Source organism: Cetorhinus maximus, chromosome 6 (assembly GCF_964194155.1).
Source record: "Cetorhinus maximus chromosome 6, sCetMax3.hap1.1, whole genome shotgun sequence".
Taxonomy (NCBI): Eukaryota; Metazoa; Chordata; class Chondrichthyes; order Lamniformes; family Cetorhinidae; genus Cetorhinus; species Cetorhinus maximus.
Genome location: NC_135884.1, coordinates 32,403,212 through 32,425,710, shown reverse-complemented (window position 1 = coordinate 32,425,710; position 22,499 = coordinate 32,403,212). Strand labels below are relative to the sequence as shown.

The 22,499-nt window shown below is 39.3% G+C and overlaps 1 protein-coding gene across 3 annotated transcripts in view; it reads left to right on the top strand.

Moving 5' to 3' along the window:
• LOC144681687 (ERC protein 2) overlaps nt 1–22,499 on the top strand; it is an 864,810-nt gene that overhangs the window by 455,814 nt on the left and 386,497 nt on the right. The window lies entirely within an intron of this gene.

The following is a 22,499-nucleotide window of genomic DNA, read 5'->3' as shown; positions in this document are numbered from 1 at the left end:
CAATTGGCAAGTAATATTTGTACCATACAATTGTCAGGCAATGACCATGTCTAACAAGAGAGAATCTAACCATCGCCTTTTGATGTTCAATGGCATTACCATCACATAATTCCCCAATATCAACATTCTGGGGGTTACCATTGACCAGAAACTGAACTGGACTTGCCATATAAGTACTATGGCTACTAGAGCAAGTCGGAGGCTAGGAATTGTGCGACGAGTAACCCACCTCCTGACTCCCCAAAGCCTGTCCACCATCTACAAGGTACAAGTCGGGAGTGTGATGGAATACTCCCCACTTGCCTGGGTGAATGCAGCTCCCACAACGCTCAAGAAGCTTGACACCATCCAGGACAAAGCAGCCCACTTAATTGACACCATGTCCACAAACATTCACTCCCTCCACCACTGACACACAGTAGCAGCAGTGTGTACCATCTACAAGATGCACTGCAGGAATTCACCAAGGTTCCTTCAACAGCACCTTCCAAACTAAATATTGGCAGGGAGGGTTCAGTTGCATGGAAATATAAAAAATTAAAGTTTAAGGAGAGGGTAAGAGTGCAGGTTAGTGACGAGGCTGATTGTTACCAAAAAGTGAAAGGAAGGGACAGAGTGTGTGAAAGTTATATTGCACCAAAGAATCATATAAGAGTAGGGAAAATTGACAATAGGGCAAACTTAAAGGCTTTGTATCTGAATGCGTGTAGCATTCGGAATAAAACTAATGAGTTAACAGCGCAAATAGAGATAAATAGGTATGATTTGGTGGCGATTACTGAGACGTGGTTACAGGGAGAACAGGTTTGGGAGTTGAATATCCAAGGGTACTCAGTGTTTTGGAAGGATGGGCAGGAAGGAAAAGGAGGTGGTGTAGCTTTGTTAGTAAAGGAAGAGATTAGTGCTATAGTGAGGAATGATATAGGCACTGGAGAGTAAGGTGTAGAGTCGGTCTGGGTAGAAATAAGAAATAGCAAGGGAAAGAAGGCCCTGGTGGGAGTAATCTATAGGTCCCCAAACCGTAGTTCAGCTGTAGGGCACAGGAAATACTGGCAACATGTAAGAAAGGCACGGCAATAATCATGGGTGATTTTAATATGCATATAGACTTGACTAATAAAATTAGCAAGGGTAACCTCGAGAGAGAGTTCATAGAGTGTATTAGAGATTGTTTCTTGGAGCAATATGTTGTGGAACTGCCCAGGGAGCAAGCTATTCTGGATTTGGTTTTGTGTAATGAGATGGGATTAATTAATGATCTCACAGTAAAGGATCCTCTAGGGAAGAGTGATCATAGCATGCTAGAATTTCAAGTTCAGTTTGAGAGCGAGAATCCCACACTAGTGTTCTGGAGTTAAACAAAGGTAACTACATAGGCATGAGGGCATATTTGGCACTAGTGGACTGGGCAGGAAGACTATAAGGTAGGACAGTTGATGAACAGTGGCAGATATTTAAGGAGATATTCAATTCCTCCCAAGTAAAATATATTCCAAAGAGGAAGAAAGATGGTAAGAGGGAGAAAAAGTATCCATGGCTAAGCAAGGAAGTTAAAGATAACATAGAGGCAAAAACTAAGGCATACCAAATTGCAAAGGTCAGTGGCAGGCTGGAAGATTGGGAAACTTTTAAAGATCAACAACGGGTTACTAAAAAAATAATAAAAAGAACAAAGGTAAATTATGAAAGAAAACTAGCGCAAAATGTATAAACTGATAGCAAAAGCTTCTACAAGTATATAAAAGGAAAGAGAATAGCTAAAGTGAATGTTGGCCCCTTGGAGGATGAGACTGCGGAGTTAATAGTGGGGAACGCCGAAATGGCAGAGACACGTAATCAATATTTTGCCTCCGTTTTCACAGTGGAGGACACTAGTACCACCCCAAAAGTAACAGGTAGTGCAGAAGGTATAGAGAAGGAGGAACTTAAAACAATCACCATCACTAGAGAAAAAGTACTGAGCAAACTATTGGGATTAAAGGGTGACAAGTCCCCAGGACCCGATGGCCTACATCCCAGGGCCTTACAGGAAGTGGCAGTGGTGATAGTGGATGCATTGGCTATAATATTCCAAAACTCCCTGGATTCTGGAAAGGTTCCAGTGGATTGGAAAAATGCTAATATAATGCCCTTATTCAAAAAGGGGGGAAGGCAGAAAGTAGGAAACTATAGGCCAGTTAGTTTAACGTCTGTCGTTGGGAAATTGTTGGAATCCATTATTAAGGAAGTAGTAATGGGGTATTTGGAAAGTCAAAATGCAATCCATCAGAGTCAGCATGTTTTTACGAAGAGTTAATCGTGTTTGACTAATTTGCTAGAGTTCTTTGAAGATGTGGCATGCAAAGTGGATAATGGGGATCCTGCAGATGTAGTATATCTGGACTTCCAGAAGGCCTTTGATAAGGTGCCACACAGAAGATTAATACACAAGATAAGATCACATGGAGTTAGAGGTAATATATTAGCTTGGATAGAGGATTGGCTAACCAACTGAAAGCAGCGAGTCGGGATAAATAGGTCTTTTACTGGATGGCAAGCTGTAACTAGTGGGGTACCACAGGGTTCGGTCCTTGGGCCCCAACTATTTACAATCTATATTAATGACTTGGATTCAGGGATAGAAGGTACTATAGCTAAATTTGCAGATGACACCAAAAGAGGTGGGAAAGTAAATTGCAATGAAGAAATAAGAAATTTACAAATGGATATGGACAGGTTAGGTGAATGGGCCAAAATCTGGCAGATGGAGTTTAACGTGGATAAGTGTGAGGTTGTCCATTTTGGCCTAAAGAATAAAAAGGCGACTTATTATTTAAATGGAGAGAAACTTCAGAATGCTTCAGTGCAAAGGGATCTGGGTGTCCTCGTGCATGAATCGCTGAAAGTTAGTATGCAGGTACAGCAGGTAATAAGGAAGGCAAATGGAATTTTGGCATTTATTGCTAAAGGAATAGAGTATAAAAATAGGGAAGTGTTGTTGCAACTGTACAAAGCATTGGTGAGACCGCACCTGGAGTACTGTGCACAGTTTTGGTCCCCTTACTTGAGGAAGGATGTAGTTGCATTGGAAGCGATTCAGAGGAGGTTCACTAGGTTGATTCCAGAGATGCGGGGCTTGTCTTATGAGGAGAGATTGAGCAGTTTAGGCCTATACTCGCTAGAGTTTAGAAGGATGAGAGGAGATCTAATTGAGGTATATAAGATGCTAAAGGGGATAGACAAAGCGGACGTGGAGCAGATGTTTCCCCTTGTGGGGCATTCTAGAAAGAGAGGACATAGTTTTAGGCTAAGAGGTGGTAGATTTAAATCAGAGATGAGGAGAAATTACTTTTCTCAAAGGGTCGTGGATCTGTGGAATTCACTACCTCAGAGTGCAGTGGATGTCAGGACACTGAATAAATTTAAGGAGGAGATAGACAGATTTTTAATTAGTAACGGGTTGAAAGGTTATGGGGAGAGGGCGAGAAATTGGGGTTGAGGCTGAAATGAGATCAGCCAAGATTGTATTGAATGGCGCGACAGGCTCAAGGGGCTCAATTGCCTACTCCTGCTCCTAGTTCTTATGTAAGCCCTCGACCACTACAACCTAGAAGGACAGGGGCAGCAGATAGATGGGAACAGCACCACCTGGAAGAAGCTCTCCAAGTCACTCACCATCCTGACTTGGAAATATATGGCCATTCCTTCACTGTCGCTGGGTCAAAATCCTGGAACTCTCTTCCTATCAGCACTGTGGGGCTAACTACACCACGTGGACTGCAGCAGATCAAGAAGGCAGCTCATCGCCACCTTCTCAAGGGCAACCCGCCAAGCCCACATCCCGCGAATGAATAAAAAAAATTCAAGTTTCTAGTGGTTTGAGCAATTTTGATGCAATTTTTTTTCTATTCAGTTCTGTTAGAGACATAACAAATATAACTATAGAATATGACAAAGTCATATAACCTGTTTATAGATCTCAGGCTCAACTAAGTACTGTTCCCGGAGGTTATTTGGTGATAATTGGTCAACCACATAGACCTGCCTTGGCTTTGGTTATTTCTCAATTGTAATTACTTTTTTAGCCATTCATGAGCTGTTGGCATTGCTGGCAAAACCAGCATTTATTGCCCATTCCTAATTACTCTTGAAAAGGTGGTGCTGAACTGCTGCAGTCTGTGTGGTGGAAGTACTCCCACAGTGCTGTTAGGGAGGGAATTAGAGGATTCTGACCCAGCAACAGTGAAGGAATAGTGGTATCATTTCAGGTCAGGATGGTGTGTGACTTGGAGGGGAACTTGAAGGTGGTGGTGTTCCATGCATCCATTACCCTTATTCTTCCAGGTGGTAGAAATTATGGGTTTGGGACCTGCTGTTGAAATTGTCTTGGCAAGTTGCTGGTATGGACCTTGTAGGTTGTATATACTGAAGTATGCTGATGGTGGAGGTTGTTACAATTTAAGGTGGAGGATGGAGTGCAGATCAAGTGGGCTGCTTTGTCCTGGATGATATCGATCGACCTTGATTGTTGGAACTGCGCTCATCCAGGCAGACGAAGAGTGTTGACTTGTCCCCTGCACTTTTTGGAAAGGCTTTGGAGAGTCAGGTGGTGAGTGATTTACTGCCCAATACTCAACTTCTGACCTGCTCCCTAGGTCCAGTATTTATATAGCCAGCCCAATTAAACTTTTGGTCAGTTGGGACCTGGTAGGGTGTATGTTGTAGGGAATTCAATGATGGCAATGCTATTGAATGATAAATGGAGATGGTTAGATGCCCTCTTGGCAAAGATGGTCATTGCCTGGCACTTATGTGGCATGAATGTTAGTTGCCATTTACCAGCCTGACTGTGGTCCAGGTCTTGCTGCATGTGGGTATGAACTTCATTGTCTGAAAGAGTTGTGAGTGGAACTGAATAATATGCAATTATCAGCAAACATTCCCACCTTTAACCTTCTGATGGAGGGATGGTCTTTGATGAAGTAGCTAAAGATTGTTGGGCCTAGGAACTACCCTGAGAAACTCCTGCAGCGATATCCTGAGGCAGAGATGATTGGCCCCCTGCCAATCATAACTATTTTCCTTTATGCACTATATGACAGCAGCCAGTGGAGAGTTTTCTCCCTGACTCCCTTTGACTTCAATTTTACTAGGGCACTTTGATGCCACAGTTGGCCAGCTGATGCCATAACATGGAGGGCAGTCATGCTCATCTCTTGAATTCAACTCTTTTGTCCATGTTTGGATCAAGGCTGTAATGAGGTCTGGGGCAAAGTGAATGGATGTTTTTCAGAAATGTTAATTGACTTGTACAGCTTATAGGAAAATGTTACCATTGAGTCAGCAAGCCAATTGGGAACTACCTATTCTTTATGTGAATTCCAACTTTTATTTAAAAAAAAATTGGCTTACATAATATTTATTCCTACAAGACCATGCCTTAACTTTTGAAATTTCATAGACTGTTAATTTGTAGATTTTAAGACATTTTGCTACAGCATTGAAAAGCAATGTAATATTGAAACTTGTTCTTACTGAGTCATACAAATCAGTCTGGTCTGAAAAAATAGTTATATGACCAACTGAGTGAGTGAAAAATAATTGGCCTATATCCATTTATAGAAGATTATACTACACAATTAAAATGTTGAAAATGTCTGGCCATACAATACATTGAGGCAGATAAGGATTTTGTTTTATTGATGTTAGGTACACTTGTAATGGGCATCAGAGACAATTAGTGTGGAAGGTGTAATAGATGTTTAGTCAATATCCGAATAAGAACAAATTTGAAAGAATGGATTAGATAATCAACATTTTGACTTCCTGAAAGAATGAAGGTAAAGAAGGTACTTAGTATCTTTGAATACACCAGAGAGAGTGCAATATTCAGTTTTCCGGGTTACATTTACAGCTAAACCAGAAATAAGTTTACGAAATCATTCACCATCATCCATCGTCACAGGGTTTACATATGAAGGTAATTGCGAAACATAGCATTTATGGAAACCAAAATTAGAGGCAGTAGATTCTGATTTATTTGCAACTGCGATTTGTTTGAGATACCAAAATATATGGAGATTTGTATAAATTGTTCTGCCACTATTCTAAGCATACTATACATGGAGATTCGCAGAACAGTATTGCTGATATGTTATGTGTAGTATTGTATAAAGTTGATAAGTATGTTGATGAGATCTGTCTTGCTATTTTTATCTCTTCCTGTTCAGTAGCAGAGCACGCACTCAGCAGCACCTCTCGGTCTCAGCCCAACAGCAGATAGGGGGGTTGGCCTGGGATTTCTTGGGAAAGTGAGTGCTTTGCCCCAGCATGCATTGCAAATGTACAATATGCTGTGCTGTTTATGCAAATCGCCTTATGACTTCCTTGTGGTTTTCCTACACTTTGCATTTTGTTAAACATGCAGTGTCCAGTTTTTGTTGGCCTACAACAACCATTAATTCACGGCAAAAAAATGAACAGCTTTTTAGTATCAAGTCAAATGGGAACTTTTAATTGGCACCTGCATTGTATTAAGATTTCAAATGATAGACAATGTTGGATACAGTAGCAAACATCTAAAGATATGAATTCTCCCCATTCTATTGATTGCTTTACCCTTGATACATCAACAACAGCTAATAATAAACACTGTTATAAACAAAAGCAAAGTAATATGATGCTCCTATTGTTGAAACTGAAAAACTTTATGCTTTGGCTGAAATTTGCACTTCCTAATTTAACGCATTAAAGCTGAGATCAATTACCTTGGTCCAGAATGATCCTTGGTATAAATGCTTTGGCTAGGATAGAATCCAGGTCCCAGTCAATGAATAGCTTGCTGACGCTTGACAATAAGGTGCACACATGAATTGAGGCTACTTAGTTCAGTTATTAGAGTGTACCAGCCATGGCTCAGTCGTTGTACTTTTGCCTCTGAGACAAAGTATTGTGGGATTGAAGTCCCACTCTAATGTAGTGTTGAGGAAGTGCAATGCTGCTGGAGGTACCATCTTTTGAATGAGACCTTAAATGGAGGCCATTAAATGGAGACCTTCCGAGCTGGACATAAAAGATCCCAAGGCACAATTCGAAGAGCAGGAGGGGAGTTTTCCCCACTGTCTTGGCCTACATTTACCCCTCAAACAACATCACTGAAACAGATAATCTGGCCATTTTCATATTACTGTTTTTGGAACTTTGCTGTGCGTACATTGGCTGCTGTGTTTCATATGATACATTAGTGACTATACTTCAAAAGTACTTTGTTGAAAGTACAGCACTACAACACTTCAGGATGTATTGCGGTCTATATAAATGCAAGTTCTTTCTCTTGCCTATGGAATTTTATCCCAACACCTTTAGATTAGGAGTGCAAAATTGATTAACACTGTTGTGAAAAAAAATTGATGAGGAAATACTGCTTAAAGGTGGATAGATCCTCACTCCTGTGTTCTCATTCTTGCATCTATCAAGAGTATGTCAAATATGTCAAATTTCTATTACATATTGAGCCATCTGAGAAAAAGGACAGCCCAGAATTAGGGAGAACAGGGGATAGAGACATTTCCTTCATATTCCCCCACCTTCTGCCCTCCACCGCTGCCACAATTTGTAACAATAGGCAACAACCGATTCACCAAATCATTTGAAGACCCATCAAAGATTTGTTGATGAGCTTTTGGAGAAAGGTGACATTTTTCAGCTGAGGGAAATTAAAACAATCATGTAGAATTCAGCTTACAGTATAAATTAGAGTTATTTCAGTGATGGAGCAGCTAACCTCTTTGGCAGAGTATCTGTTCCAGGTGAATTTTGCTGCAATTATTGTATTAACTAGTTGTATGTTGCTGTTGATGGATGCGAGGTGGCACCCACCAGAACTAAAGCACCCATTCCACCAACTACTATCAGGGCTTCCAAGCATTCTGCTATGTTGAAGTCACTACCATTTCAATTAGCTGGGCAGTGATTTACCCATGGGAACTTTAAACTGATGAATGGCAAACTGTTTAAAAGCTCTTTAAACTGTTTGGTACGCTGCTCAGCTACATTTTCTTTGTCCAAAAATCTTGAGATTTGGGTGTTTAAGTAAATCATTGCAAGACAAAGATGACCAGAACTAACCAAATGAACAAATAAAATTTTCAGTACAAACTAACCAAACAGATGATTCAGAGGAGATGATTTACACAGTTTTAAAACCAGAATTCTAATTTATTCAGTATCCCTGATTTCAGAGCTCAGTGGTTGATCGTATGCAGAAGAACAAATATTTTGGTTCAAGTGCCATATATTTATAAAATATTCTTTCAAAATCTGGGAATGACCATGTCATTAAATTGGACTCCCTGAATTTTCAACTGTTAATTCTGTATATTTCCCTGAGCTGAATTGACCTGATGAAGCATTTACACAGCTGTTAAGGCTCTTGAGGCATGAACAATATTATTGAATTCTGATTGCCTAGGTATCTGCTAGTTCAGCCTTTATGACTTTACCCACCAAAAAAACTGAATGAATATTTCTAGCCACTGCCATTAAAATGACAGTGATGAGATTAGCATCTCGGTTTCTAAAAGCAGAAAACATCCCTGCTAAGATTTAAAATTGTGCATTTAGACTTTACCAAGTCTTATGTGACTATCAATCCCTGAAATCTTGCTTCCTTTTGAAAGGGAAGGGTAATCAGATGAGGCATTATATAACCATGACTGGTCCATTATATTTTTGTGACTGCTGCAAACTTTTGTTTGACTTTCTACCATCAGAAGTTGTCTTCATTTTAAAACTGTATTTGATCTGGTGCAGTAAAATATAACCAACAATCGTGCTTTGATCTTTAAGGGAATTTAGTGTGTTTGCCTTAATGTTTTTAAATGGTAGCAAATGTTATGCTGCATCCTTCTGCCACAAATTAGTTCTTTATATCATAGTTGGGTAAAACTAAATAAAGATTGTCCTTAATGGTAGCTTCACTTTCCTGGTGATAATAGTATATCTATTCCTTTCTGATCAAACATTTCCCGGAGATTCATTACTTTTAGTATTTCCCTGGTGGGTTCAGTGTGTATTTTCTCATTCACACAATAGTGAGCTTACACCAAGTATGGAAGTAATTAACCTGTGTACATGTGTAGCAAAGATCACCAACAAAATACAGGAAAAATTTCATATCGTACTAGAACTGAACTTTAAAAAGTTAACACTTTTCTATAGAGTTATTGGTTTGCCTATTTTCTCAATCGTTGAGTTCTCCCTCTTTGTTCTTTCCTTTCCACTTTCATTCTCATCCTCATGCTCTCCTACTATCTCAGCCTTGATGCTCTTTTCCCCATTCCATATTACTCACTGCCCCTCTCCTGTGCTCTTGCACTCTTCCTTCTTGTGCAATTTCACTCCCTTTTTCCTACTTTTTGGCTTTGTTGCCTTTTCCAAGGAGCTTCTTGTGCTGTCTTCCTCTTTTCGCTACTGCTCTTCTCATGTTTCTGTCATGCTTCCATCAAATCATACTTGCAATTCAGTTAAAATATCCATGTGGATTCCTGAAATATGCAGTTTCTGTAGCTCTAGGAATGCTGCAGTTTTCAGTGACCTGGATGCTATGGTCAATGGTGAACATTACACTTGCAGTTGCCCATAGAATTCATATGGGCTTTGACATGGCAGTTTGCTATTATCAGACAATGTAAACAGCAAAGCACCCTTTATAGGGGATCTGAGATCTATGTGAGTAGGACAAGCAACAGAAATGTATCTTCGACCAATCAGATTAAAGAATTCTTACTCAGGAATGCAGAGCTTAAACCAGGGAATATAAATTAGAATATCCGATGTAAAATCATGTACAGAAATCAAAATTAAGAGGGGGAAAGTAAAATGCGATTGGGAGAGAGATAAGAGACAAAGTTTAAAAAAAAAACTTCTATTCAAATCTCCAACAATAATTCGCAACTAAAGGAATAAAACTCCACACATCTAAAGTAACTTTTCAATGCCAGAGATTGTTTGGCAGTGGTTAAGACTTAGAGCTAAAAATTCACTTATACTTTAATGGATAAACCCTAACTTTTTTTGGTGTATTCAGTGACCATTTTTTGAATAAGTAAATAAACTTCACATCTTTGCATGTGTTTTGATGCCGAACCTCTTTGTGAGGTACTGTCAGAGCAAAGCTTGTGGAAAAGCAGCATAAATTGGACAACCAGTTCCTGGTTTCTGCGTTTAACTGCATATGTCGGATGGCAGAAATTTCTGTCCAATTAGTTCAATAACCTTGATCAATAGCTAACTCAAGACTTACCACAAAATCTGGACCAGAATGTTCATTTTGAAGGTAAAAATACCAAATGCGGTTTCAATATTTTCTTAACACTTCCCTTTGAAAGGAGAGGTGAGATAACCAGTGAGTGCATTTATTTCTTTCTTTGTTTTATTTTTAGATTTTTAATTAAGGAAACAAAATCCCTGGATATTCTGGCACTTTTCTGTTTTCTGTGACTTTTTTAAACTTTTCTCTTGAAGGTGGTGACATGGACATTGGCTATCTGCACTACTGTACCCAATTGGGCTTTCTTCATGCATGGGCCAAGGCAGTGAATGTTGGCAGGTTATTGAACCTTAGTTTTCAAATTCAAACATAATACTAGCCAGTGCCCAAGACTATAATCTGCTGGATAGACAGACATCTTTCCACTGTGCCGAAAATAAATAATACCACTCTCTGCAACATTAAAGTTTGAAATAAGACTGCTTAGTCCCCTCTACTCTTGGGATGCCATATTATTAGGAGCAATGAGTGTCCAAATGTATAATTTTCTTCAGATCAATACAATCTGTTTTGTCTTGAAATTGAACTGCCAAAGAAAAATGCAACCTCACCCTTGATCTAAATTACACCACATGGAGAAACAGGCACAACCACATCACCAGTGAATTTCTCTATAGTGCAGGCTCGGAAACTAACTGTGTAAAACAAGGCATGGTTGCATCTTCACTAGTGAAAAGGTACAATTATATCATGACAAGTTTACTAAGATAGTTTCCATTATAACTGTGTATATACGAAAGTATAATAGGAAAATTGACAATAGGAAATAAGATCCAGCTGACAGGAAATTCATGCAGGTGTAAAAGTTTGGGTGTCTTATATCTGCACATTTCCTGTCAACTTTTTCCTACTGTAACGCCTTATGTCCGCATTTATAATCAAACTGCCTATGTGATGAGATCTGCCTGCTAGTGGAGATGATGAATTGTATTTTCAAGCCTTAGTCCCATTATTCTACGCCATGTTACATCATCTCACCTGAAAGACCAATCGTGACATTTTGTCTACGCTGCAACAGTTATTTTGAAAACATGTGCAAATAAACTTAAATGCTATTTTAAAAAGTCCTTGTCTCATTCATTCTTTCATCAAGAGAATTTATTAGGATTAGGAAAACAGCACTGTGCACAAAGAGACATTAACATTGCCCTTTAAAATTACTTTGAGAGTAAACCCTATAAATCTCCATGGGCTGAGATGGGGGTGAAATTCTCACATCAGACCTCTATTAATGTTGTTCTGTTCCAGTCACTACGAGATATTTAAGAGTGTAAGAGCATTCATTTCTATGATGAAGCATCTAGTGTGCATTTGGTAGAGTTTGAGTTTGCAACTCAGATGAGAATGTGAGAAACATGGGAGTCAAATCTTGGAGCCCTGCCACTGTGAATATGCCACATGATGTGGTTGCAACATGCTAGTTTTTATGGGATAAGGCTAAACCTAATTTAGTCTCAAATGTGTCAAAATTAGGTACGTGTACTCTTGTAAATTTTAATTTAAAACTTACGAAAGTTCTTTTGATGCCACAACTCCTTACAACAGTAAGTGGTCATGTCTTGGATTAGAGGAGGCAAAGTTTAATTCCTGGTGTGTGCAGTGTTAGCTAGTTTGAGTGCATGTGGGTTACAAGAGGAAAGCAAGTCTTAAGTAGCAACAAGACAACTTGCATTTATATTGTACTCCATTAACAAAGTCCCAAGATATTTCACCAAAGTGTAACCAGGCAATAATTGGCATTGAGTTAAAGGAGGTATTACAAGGTGTGACTAACCTGGTCTGTATGAGTTTTAAAGGAGGAGAGAGAGGCAGAGACATTAAGAAAATTCCAGAATTTAGGGCCTAGATGACTCAAGGCATGACTGCCAATGGTGAAGGTAAAGAGTGAGGAATGCATAAGGGGCCAGAGTTTAAGGAACACGAGTTCTTGGAGGGTTGTAGAACAAGGACCTGTGTTACAATCCCTGTGGAGACTGATAACTTTTAAAAAGAGATGTGAATTTCCCAGTGACCGACGAAAAGGATCATAGGACAAGATTTATCATTTTAAGATTTTTACGATAACAAACTAAAATCAACAACATCGACTACACTTTACTTAGTAGACAACTAATAAACTAAACTACTGAAGAGATCCAAATCCTAGTCCAAATCCCTCCCGGCATTTCGGCAAGCTCTCTTCTCCCTGCCACATCAGAGTGAGTCTTCACTGTCAAACACAGGTCCGCTTCGCTCAATCTTCAGGGCATAATCGAACATAAGGTCCACTTTTCTGCTTTCACAGCTGTAGTTCCCCGCTTTGCGCATGCACACGCTCTCGCCCTCCCTTTCACAAACTTTCAAGCAGAGATCAGTACAACTCCATACCATCCCCCATTCCAGGATTTTCCGTTTTACCTTAACTTAAAAGCGACAGCTTAAAACATAACCGTCCTATAAAGCCTAGCAGACATATCAAAGGTTATATAGATAGGGTGATGTCATGAAGAGATTTAAATTATGGCCCACTGCGGCCATAGTCACAGAGGATGTCATTTGTAACTTTGATTCAAGGTGTTTTAGTGGGGACGGGAGCCTGATTGGAGCAATTCATGCGGATAGTTGCAGGAAACTTGGGCATAGATTTTGGAGACATTAACATGTTCAAAGACTTTGGAGAGAAAAAAAATAGATCTCAGATGGGGCACTGATTTGACAGGTTATATTTTTTGCTAAGGAGTGATGCTGGTTTTGAAAGGTAGTGCACAGTGCATGTGGTGGGGGAACTATTTACGATGCTGGCAAATATTGTGGTCAGAAGGCAATCAGAAGCTCATTTGAAATGGGGCATGACATGAGTCTCATGAATGAGGCGAGATTTGTAAAGGCATGAGGGGAGTTGGCGGAAATGAGTGAAAGATACTGGTTCAGGGCTTTGGTAGGAAAAACCTCGGAAAACTTGGAATGGGCAATGGGGAAGAAGGATTTGGCAGAGGCAGTTGAATAGATATTCTTGATCTTGGTCACAAAGAAGCTCATGAACTCCTCACACCTTGGAGATGAGTGTGCGGGGGTCGAAGAAGACACATGGGTATTTGCAAGTGAGGTTGCCAGTGATATGTGGGAAGCTTTTTTCTGGTTGAAGAAGGAAGTGGGGTTGAAGCGAGGTAGGTAAGGGATTCAAGGAAGTGGTCAGAGATAACCTCATGTAATTGAGATGGTGGGAGTAGAGAGTCCACTTAAGATAGCGAGGTCAAGGAATGGCCATGAATGTGGGTAGAAGAGCGTATGTGAGGGGAGAGACTAAGGGAGGATAGGAAAGCTGTGAAATCATAGCAGAGGGCAAGATGAGTTGAGATGGAGACTCCAATCTTTAAAGACGAGAAATAATAGTGCAGAGGCTGAGAAAGGAAATGAGATGTTGATAAGAAGCTCAGGTAGGGTTCGTAGGGAGTGATAGAGATTGAGGATTTTGGAGGAATTGTGCCACTGGAATAGGGAGAGAGAGCAAAGTGTGATTTGATGATAAAAACTCAACCGATACCCATGCAGTTTTGGAGGAACAGGCAGTAGGGAGGCTTCAACGAGGGGGTGACTTCATGGTTCAAAGCCAGGATGTTAATGCAGTAGTGTAGAATACAACTGAAAAGACACTCTGGAGAGAAATGTGAAGAGGCTTGGTGATTTTCTATGGGCTGGCAAAAGCTGAAAGGATGGGTGGAGGGAGCTCAGCAGTGGAAGAAATATGCAGGATGGGAAGGAGATTTGCCCCTCAACAGGGTGCATAGGACAGAGAGGTTGCTGAGAAGAGAATGGAGCAGTTGGGTTTGCTACTTGCAAGAAAGCTGTAGGTGCCATGATGGGCTCTTCAGAAAATGCTGTGAGAGGCAGCAGAGGGTCACAGTGGTCTTATTGAAAACAGATTCAAGTCTCAGATGGCAGCAAGAGGTTAGAAAGGCAGAGGGCTAGTGATGGAAGCGAGCTGGGATTGGCTGGCAAAGTGTTGTTCTACTAGGCTGCCACTTAGTCACACTACTGGAAGTGTGCACGTGCCCACAGATATGAATGATAGGTAAGGACAGGCTCGGCTTGGATTGTCCTGTGGTTGAATAGTTTCCTGGCAGGCGCACGTGAGAAAGGACCAATTAAATTAATTACCAATTGAAGTTTATCGCAGCAAAGAGTCAATGTCTTCAGGAGGGGAAAGGAGGAAAAAATACATCTTTGCACTGTTTGATTGAAGTTTACATTCTCAACTTGGCTGCTGGATGGGGCACCATACAGAAGCATGGAATTTTATCTTAGGAGGGGGAAGGGTGAATTGGCAGATCCTGTCTACCCCCTTTTTAAGTTATGCTTCACATAACTGATTACAGAGCAGTACCAACAGCAACCAGCTCAAACGATTAACCCTTTCCAACTAGAATTAAGACTTTCAGGGACATAGAGAAGATAGTTTTGTTTCCTTTTTTTAAAAAAAACTTTTCATAGTGGCATTTTGAAATCTCATGAATGTGAGTTAACTGTGTATTGGGAAATTTGCTTCATGGAACAGTCAGTCGGAAAATAACCTGTGGAGGGTTTAAACTTTGACCTGTTAGATATTGCTAATCAAAATGAGACATTGCATTGATTTTTTTAATTCTTACTGAGCTTGATTTTTTGTTTAAAAAGCTTTTTTTTGCTTCTGTATTTGTTTGTTTCATGACCACATGGATCAGTGGCATAAATATAAATATATCTCTGCAGTCCTGGTTCAGTAAAGCCAGTTGTAAAACACTGAAAGTTTGCACTGCAATCTTTTGCTGTTCATCTGCCAAGTGAGCAATTCGTTCCATACTGATAGAATGAACCTACACCAGTCCTTTCTTTAATATTGGTCATTGCAAACACTTGACCAGATTGTATATATTTTCAGGACATTAAACAAATGGCCACATTAAAGAGTTGGTCACCTGACAGCTTAGTTTACAATTACGCATTATCGATTGTACCATAGTAAATATTTCTGCCCCGGCAATTATGTAAAACAATATATTTTTAAAATATATTTTTAAAATGATGCAACTACTTACTATCGTCCTTTCCTGTTAGGAAAAAAAAAAATGAAGGCCAACAAAAAAATCCTAAATAATTTTTTTTTTAAAAAAAAAACACACTGAGCAAGTTAAATTGAGTCAAACATTCAACCACTTTATCTTTGTTACTCTCCTAACCGCTGTGGGAAGAACCAGAGACTGGATGACCCTCATCTGTCACAACTTCCACCCTTATTTTTGCTGTACAATAAACATAAATCAGAGGAATGAGCATAGAGTATGGGGGTCAGTAATTTTTAAAAATCTGTTACCTCCATGGCTCTTTGCAACATTTACTTTACATAAAATAGTGTGTAAAAAAAAAAAAAGAATGTGCATATATGACAGCTGTGGAAAATTTTCATGCCTTAAGTTATAGAATTTTGTGTTGTTTAATTTGAAAAGCATGTTAGATATTATTGTACTGATCAGTTATCAAGCATCTGGATATTTTCAATGACCAAATATTTATCAAAATCTTAGTGACTATTGTAAAAGTTGCTCTAAATTTCTGAACTTAATCTGACCTGTTTGGTTATATTGACTTTGCCAGGTCCTTTAGAATATTTGAATGCTTCTTAGTTGCTTATGTTTGCATAATTATGTTGAGTAACCCTAAACTAATCTTTTCCTACATTATTCTCAACTTTCTCTGATATCTTCTGTCTATACTCCAACCTCCTATCTTCCTTGCTTCAACCAGCTTGGCTTCCAGGTCAGTACCTTCTGCTATCTTCACTTTTGTGCCATTCCCTGTCTAGCTAGTGTTTGATAAGTGTTGTACTACTTGGTTCCAACACATTTTTTTAGACTGCAGTAATAAAATAAACTAGAAAGACTAACTGACAACTGCTTGCTGAATATTATAATTTTTCCGATATTTAGCCTATTACTTTTACAAGTAAACAAGCTTTCATAAGATTTAGAGCATGAATCATTTAATCTAGTTAAATGAATAAATTATGGCATTAATCAAGTGATAATGTACAACACTTTACAGTATAGTTACAGCAACTTGTAGTGAAGGTTGCTCACTTTCCAGACTTTTATAAGTAAGTTTATATGGTCTGCGTATATGAAATGATCTATTTATTTTGTATCGAGAGATTCATTCGATTTTTTTTTTTATTCATTCATGGAATTTGGGCGTTGCTGGCAAGGCCAGCATTTATCGCCTATGCTGAATTGCTCTTGGAAAAAAACAGTGGTGAGCCGCCACCTTGAACTGCCAAATTCCTGTGTGGTTAAGGTTCTCCCCACACTGCTGGTTGGGACAGAGTTCCAGGATTTTGACCTAGTGACGATAAAGGAACATGTATATTTCCAAGTCAAGATGATGCATGACTTGGAGAGGAACTTGGAAGTGGTGGTGTTCCCATTTGCCTGCTGCCCTGTCCTTCTAGGTGATAGAGATTGTGGGTTTGTGGGGTTCTGCTGAAGAAACCTAAGTGAGTTTCTGGTGGAGGGAGTGAACGTGTCAGTCACATGTGGTTGGGTGCCAATCAAGTGTCCTGGATGGTGTTGAGCTTGAGTGCTGTTGGAGCTGTACTCCTCCAGGCAAGTGGGGAGTATTCCATCACAATCCTGACTTATGCTTTGAAGATGGTGGAAGGCCTTTGGGATGTCCAGTGGTGAGTTGCTCATTGTTGAATACCCAGCCTCTGACCTGCTCTTGTAGCTACAGTATTTATGTGGCTGGTCCCCTTAAACTCTGGTCATGATGACCCCCAGGATGTTGATGATGGATTCAACAATGGTTTTGCTGTTGAATGTCAAGGAGATTGCAGGGTGTTGGTTACAATATCTCTCTATCTTGCTGGAGATGATCATTGCCTGGCGCATGTGTGGTGTGCATGTGACTTGCCACTTATCCGTGCAAGCCTGAATGTTGTCCTGGTCTTGCTGCACAGACTGCTTCATAATCTGAAGTTGCAAATGAAACTAACTTTTGTGCAGTCATCAGCAAACACCCCAGTTTAACCTTGTGGGAAGGTGGAGTTGAGGTATATGATCAATTCATGATCTTACGAATGTTGGAGCAGGCTTAATGGGCCAAATGGCTTACCACTTGCTCCTATTTTTTATGATGGAAAGGAGTTCATTGAAGAAGCAGCTGAAGATGGTTGGCCCTAGGACACTGCTCTGAGGAAGTCCTGCATCAATGTCCAGGGGTTGAGATAATTGCCCATTAACAAACATAACCACCCTTCAACCGGTATAGAGCCTTTCCCCCGATTCCCATTGACTTAAATTTTACAAGGGTTCCTTGATACCACACTGGGTCAAATGCTGCCTTGATGTCCAGGGCTGTCACTTTCACCTCCCCTCTCAAATTCACCTGTTTCTTTGTTTGAGCCAAGGCTGCAATGAAGTCAAGAGCTGAATGATCTAGACAGAGCTCCAACCGAGCATTGTTTAAAGGTAAAGCCTGTTTGCGTTTAATTCCAAGTTTAACACAAAACTTCCTGTGTTATTGTGGAGCTTGTGAATTAAACCAACACTTGTGAGGATTTCAAAAATAGGCAATAATTGGGGAACAAAATTGATTTTTTTTGTTGTGTATGCCCTGTGGTTTTATACATGGTAACCTTTGCACTATTGTGGGAATTATAAGCTACAGAGGTACCCCTGCATGCCTCATACTCACCCACCAAGGGAGGAAAGATAGCTCAAATATTAAATCTGTCATTCTTGAAGTTTCATTATTTGTTTTATGATAAGACCAGAAATTTTCCATTTCATTACAATTGTGAAAAATAGGTAGTAGGAGGGGTTGACATTCCTGCAATTAATTTTGAACATGTACTCCTTAACTCATAGACAGAAATTGTACTATTTCTACACATACCTAATAGAGTGGGTTTTACATATTATGCTTTCTCGTTACATGCTATAAAATAAACATGCCTGTCTCTTCTCAGTAAAATATTCTTTGTGTGCATATGCTTTTGGTGTCAGGAGACAGGAAATTAGTTCTTGTAGTGTCTGCATTCTACAATTACGTATTTGTGAATTTGTTTCTTTGCGGTGTCATAAGATTGAACAAACTTCAATTATTTCATGCAATAGGAATAAATATCAATTTTCTGAAACTATTTCACTAATACAAAACTGTGAAAAATGATGGGTTGCCATTTGATGCATACTTTGAAAAGCATTTTTTATTTTGATGCTGAATAATTGTTTCCTTACCCACTGTTCAGAAAAATGGAGCTACCTGCAAAGCCAGAAATAAATTTGGAATAGTTGCTTTTGAATCAGCGGTGTGATAATTTCCTGTCTGATTTAGTAGAGATATCGGTGTAATGAATACCATAGTAAATTAGTTTATTAAGTACTCAAAAGCTAAGCAATCTATGTTGTATTTTTTCCATTAAGAATTTAAACTGATAGCCACATTTTCATTAAATCAATTCAAATAGGTCACCATTCTTTTCTGTTTGCAATTAATCCTTTTATTGACCAGGCATTATGCAACAAGAATTTGCAAGTTAATATTTTCTTCTTGTAGTTGTCAAGAGTGTTGTTTTTTCTTAAGTTCATGACTTTTTCTCATGCACGTGTGAAATAATTATTTAAGGGAAAAATTGAGTGGAAAAAAACAGACACTTTTTCTACATATTTCAATAAATCTTGGGTTGTGATGGTGAAAGGGTTAAACCTCACCTACAGTAGCTGGATTTCAGAATGAGTGTGCAGCCATCCTTGGCTTTAGTTTTATGGAATGTAGTTTTTGGGGAGGTGAAAAGAGACTGCAAAGACTCATGTTAACTCAGCCCTTGAAGAGAATTTAGTAGCCTTCGGCTTTAGACCAAATGTAGCATTGACAAATGACAGCTTTGTAGTTTCAAGAGCAGATTGAATGTGTTGATTGAAGATAATTTCCTTGGAGAAAAAAAGGTGCGAGCCTGACTTGTAACATGAGCTCAAAATTGAAAATAGACTTTTTAGCAAGGGTCCAAAGAGGCCTTGATAATATTTATTGACCTAGCATTTCCTTAATGGTAAATAGTTTTCCACTCTTTCTGTCTCTGATTAGAAGTGTATGACAAAACTAGCCCTTTATAAATGTATTGTTATCTGTAGCTTTTTGTTTTCCTTTCTCTTGTCCTATCATGCTGGAATATAATTCTGCAAGTGGCAGTAGCTCTCGACAATCTTACTGATGTCCATTCTTCATGGTTACGCCAACAAGCTGTGCAACCTTGGAGGCATTATGCATGCCTTGCCCTGTACATGTATTTGCACTTCCAACAGATATTTAATGAATATCAAGCAGGAGTAGGAATCCTTTCTGTAATTTTCTTCATATATCAGAAACACAGCCTATTTTACCCTGGCTGGCTCAATTAATAACATGGATGAACCCTGAGACATTCCTGAGACATTCCTGACCCCTATCAGCAGACCACCATTTAGTGGCTTCAGCTATTGAGATGTCAAGGAAGCTACATCTATGATCTTTTAATCCATTGTTCTCTGTCAACCAAAAATTTTGTTTGTTTCCATGCAGTCGTCTTTCACAAAGGGGAAAGAGTCTGAATCATGGATTTCTGTACAACAACATTGCCGCACCCCATAATCAAATAACTAGAGATTCAGCTTTAGTGAACAGAGCATCACTCCCAAAAGAAAACAAAATATTCCACTGTTGTGAAGTTGGGCATAAGGTGGCAGAGATGCAGATTTCCCGGTTGGACTACTACCATTCTTAATTGCCATTAGATGGTAAAAAATGTGCTTCCATAAGGCAGGACTGGTTCTAATTTTTTCCCCCTGTCAGAGACTCGAGCCTTGCACCTCCTAATAATGGTCTGAGTGAGAGGTGTTAAAGCTGTCCCAGAGAGCTTATGTTGATGTTTCAACCGAAGAGAAAACTTGATTTGTACATCTGATATGTGATAGGAAAATCAGTGTGTCTTATTACCGCTATAATTATCCAGGTAGTGAAACAGTTGCAAGTAAAATGTAGACTAACTTATTATGGAGAACAGATTTTCCAGAATAAGTGGCCCAATGGTGATAAACCATTAGAACAATTTTCAGCTTGCCAGATGTTAAAGAAAACCCCTTAAATCAGAAAGTGGAGGCTGTTTAATCTAGCAGTTTCATTTTGAAATTACTTAAATGTTTTATTTAATTGCTTTGAATTTATCTTTATAATTCAAATTACAACAGGCCCAATTAAGATAATAGCATGTACAATAATGTAAATAATCTCATAAATTCGCAGCTCAAACATTTAAACTCTGCTTAATTTTGAGTCTATTCTGCATAGCAAGAGCTGTTTTGTGCCTTTTCTTTTAAGAATTTAACTTAATTGTGACTCTAGATCGAATGTATCGAGCTGCATGTTGCACTTTCTCAGTTCTGTTTGTCTGTCAGTGGCAATTTTGTTCCATTGTGCAATAACCAGTGAGAAACTAGACTTTACTCTCAGACATTTAATATATTTCTTTATGTGCACAAGGTTTGTTGATATCTAAACATGGCACACAAACTTGAGATTGACTTATTTGCTTTTGATTGTGGTTTACCAGAGAATGGGCAGAATACAGTGCACCCCTTATAACAAAGATATTGGACCAAGCACTTCTCTTTTGTCAAAGCCCAGAATGTGTACAGGAGTACTTCAGAACCATACTTGGTAGAATTAATCAGAACCGCTACAGACAAATGGATAACTCTTTAATAGCTTCAAGTTCCAATTATGTTGGATGGTACTCGGTAGGTTAAGTACAAATTACTGTATCAGTTTTTTTTCACACAATATGTAAGGATTCCAACCAAAAATTTTGTACCTTGGGTAGGAAGGATGTAGCAAACCTTTCCAAAAAAAATACTCAACCAAACTATAAGATGAAGCTAAACTAAAAGCTAGTACAAAAGGGCAAGTCAGCTAGCTGCCTCAGCAAACTACAACACAATAATGCCAGAAAGCAGATTGATACACTTGACCAAACTACCACTATCAGCTGAATTTTTAGAATGAAGCAGCAAATGGATGCAAGCCTCATGTCATTTAAGACCTGGAAGCCTTGGGCTCCAAAGACCATTGCAGGTCTTCAGCTGAAAAGATTAGCACGGAGGAGCTCATGCTAGGACGATCTCTTGGGAAAGGACGATCTCCTCTTTTCCTGGATGGGATTACAGAGTTATTGTTTTGGGCTAAATTAGGCAGTAAGTTAGATAGTGAGCTTTCGCTACATTCAAATCGTTTAAGCATTCCACCATCTCTGGGCTGTATAGGTCCTATGTGAAATGACAGTCTTAATCCAATTGCCCCAATGGACATCAGTCTGCAGCATCACAACACCTCTGATTTAGCAGTAAATTGACAATCTCACTTGTACGTAACATGATGAATATAATGGAAAGTGTCACTCAACTAGCAGTACAAGAGAAGTATTTGCCTAATTTATGTGCATGACTTTTCTGGATCCAAGTCATTGCTGTTCAAAAAGGAATGAATTTTGTGAAGTACTTTGAAGAATTTTAACATAACACATAATATAAGTGCAAATACTTTTTAGTAGTGAGGGTTTCATGCTACATGTAATTGTGCTATACCTAACCCAGAAGTGCTTGCTGGTGGAATGATGCCATGATTAAATGTTTTATTTTACATCACAAACCTCCCTTTATGTTCACAGCATTCATGGAGATCTTTAAAAAAAATAATTTGGGAGGATTTTGCAGATTCTTCTGGTTTCCTGTGAACTAAGACTTATAAAAGACTGAAAAAAATTGCCTGAAGAAAATCAAATAGACTACAACAACAAATTGGCCCAGATCTTCCAGTCTCTGGGCGGTCATAACCCAGAGGTGCCCTGGAAGATGTGCGAGGAGATCCTTTGGAAGTCCCAACACACAGACACAGAAACAGAAATTTCAACTTCCGTTGGGCAATTACCCTGTGTCTGGAACCCACTGAAACTCTGAATTAGAGTCGGACACTTTGGATGATTCCGACTTAGTTACCAGAATAGTTACCCAGGAAAGGTTAGAATGATTAAAACCAGTTCTAACTTCTGGATTAGTATATTATGGAACTGTCGCCCCCCCCCCCCCCCCCCCCCCCCCCCACCACACCAGAACTACAGCCCATGACAACCTGACTACCCTCCAGACCC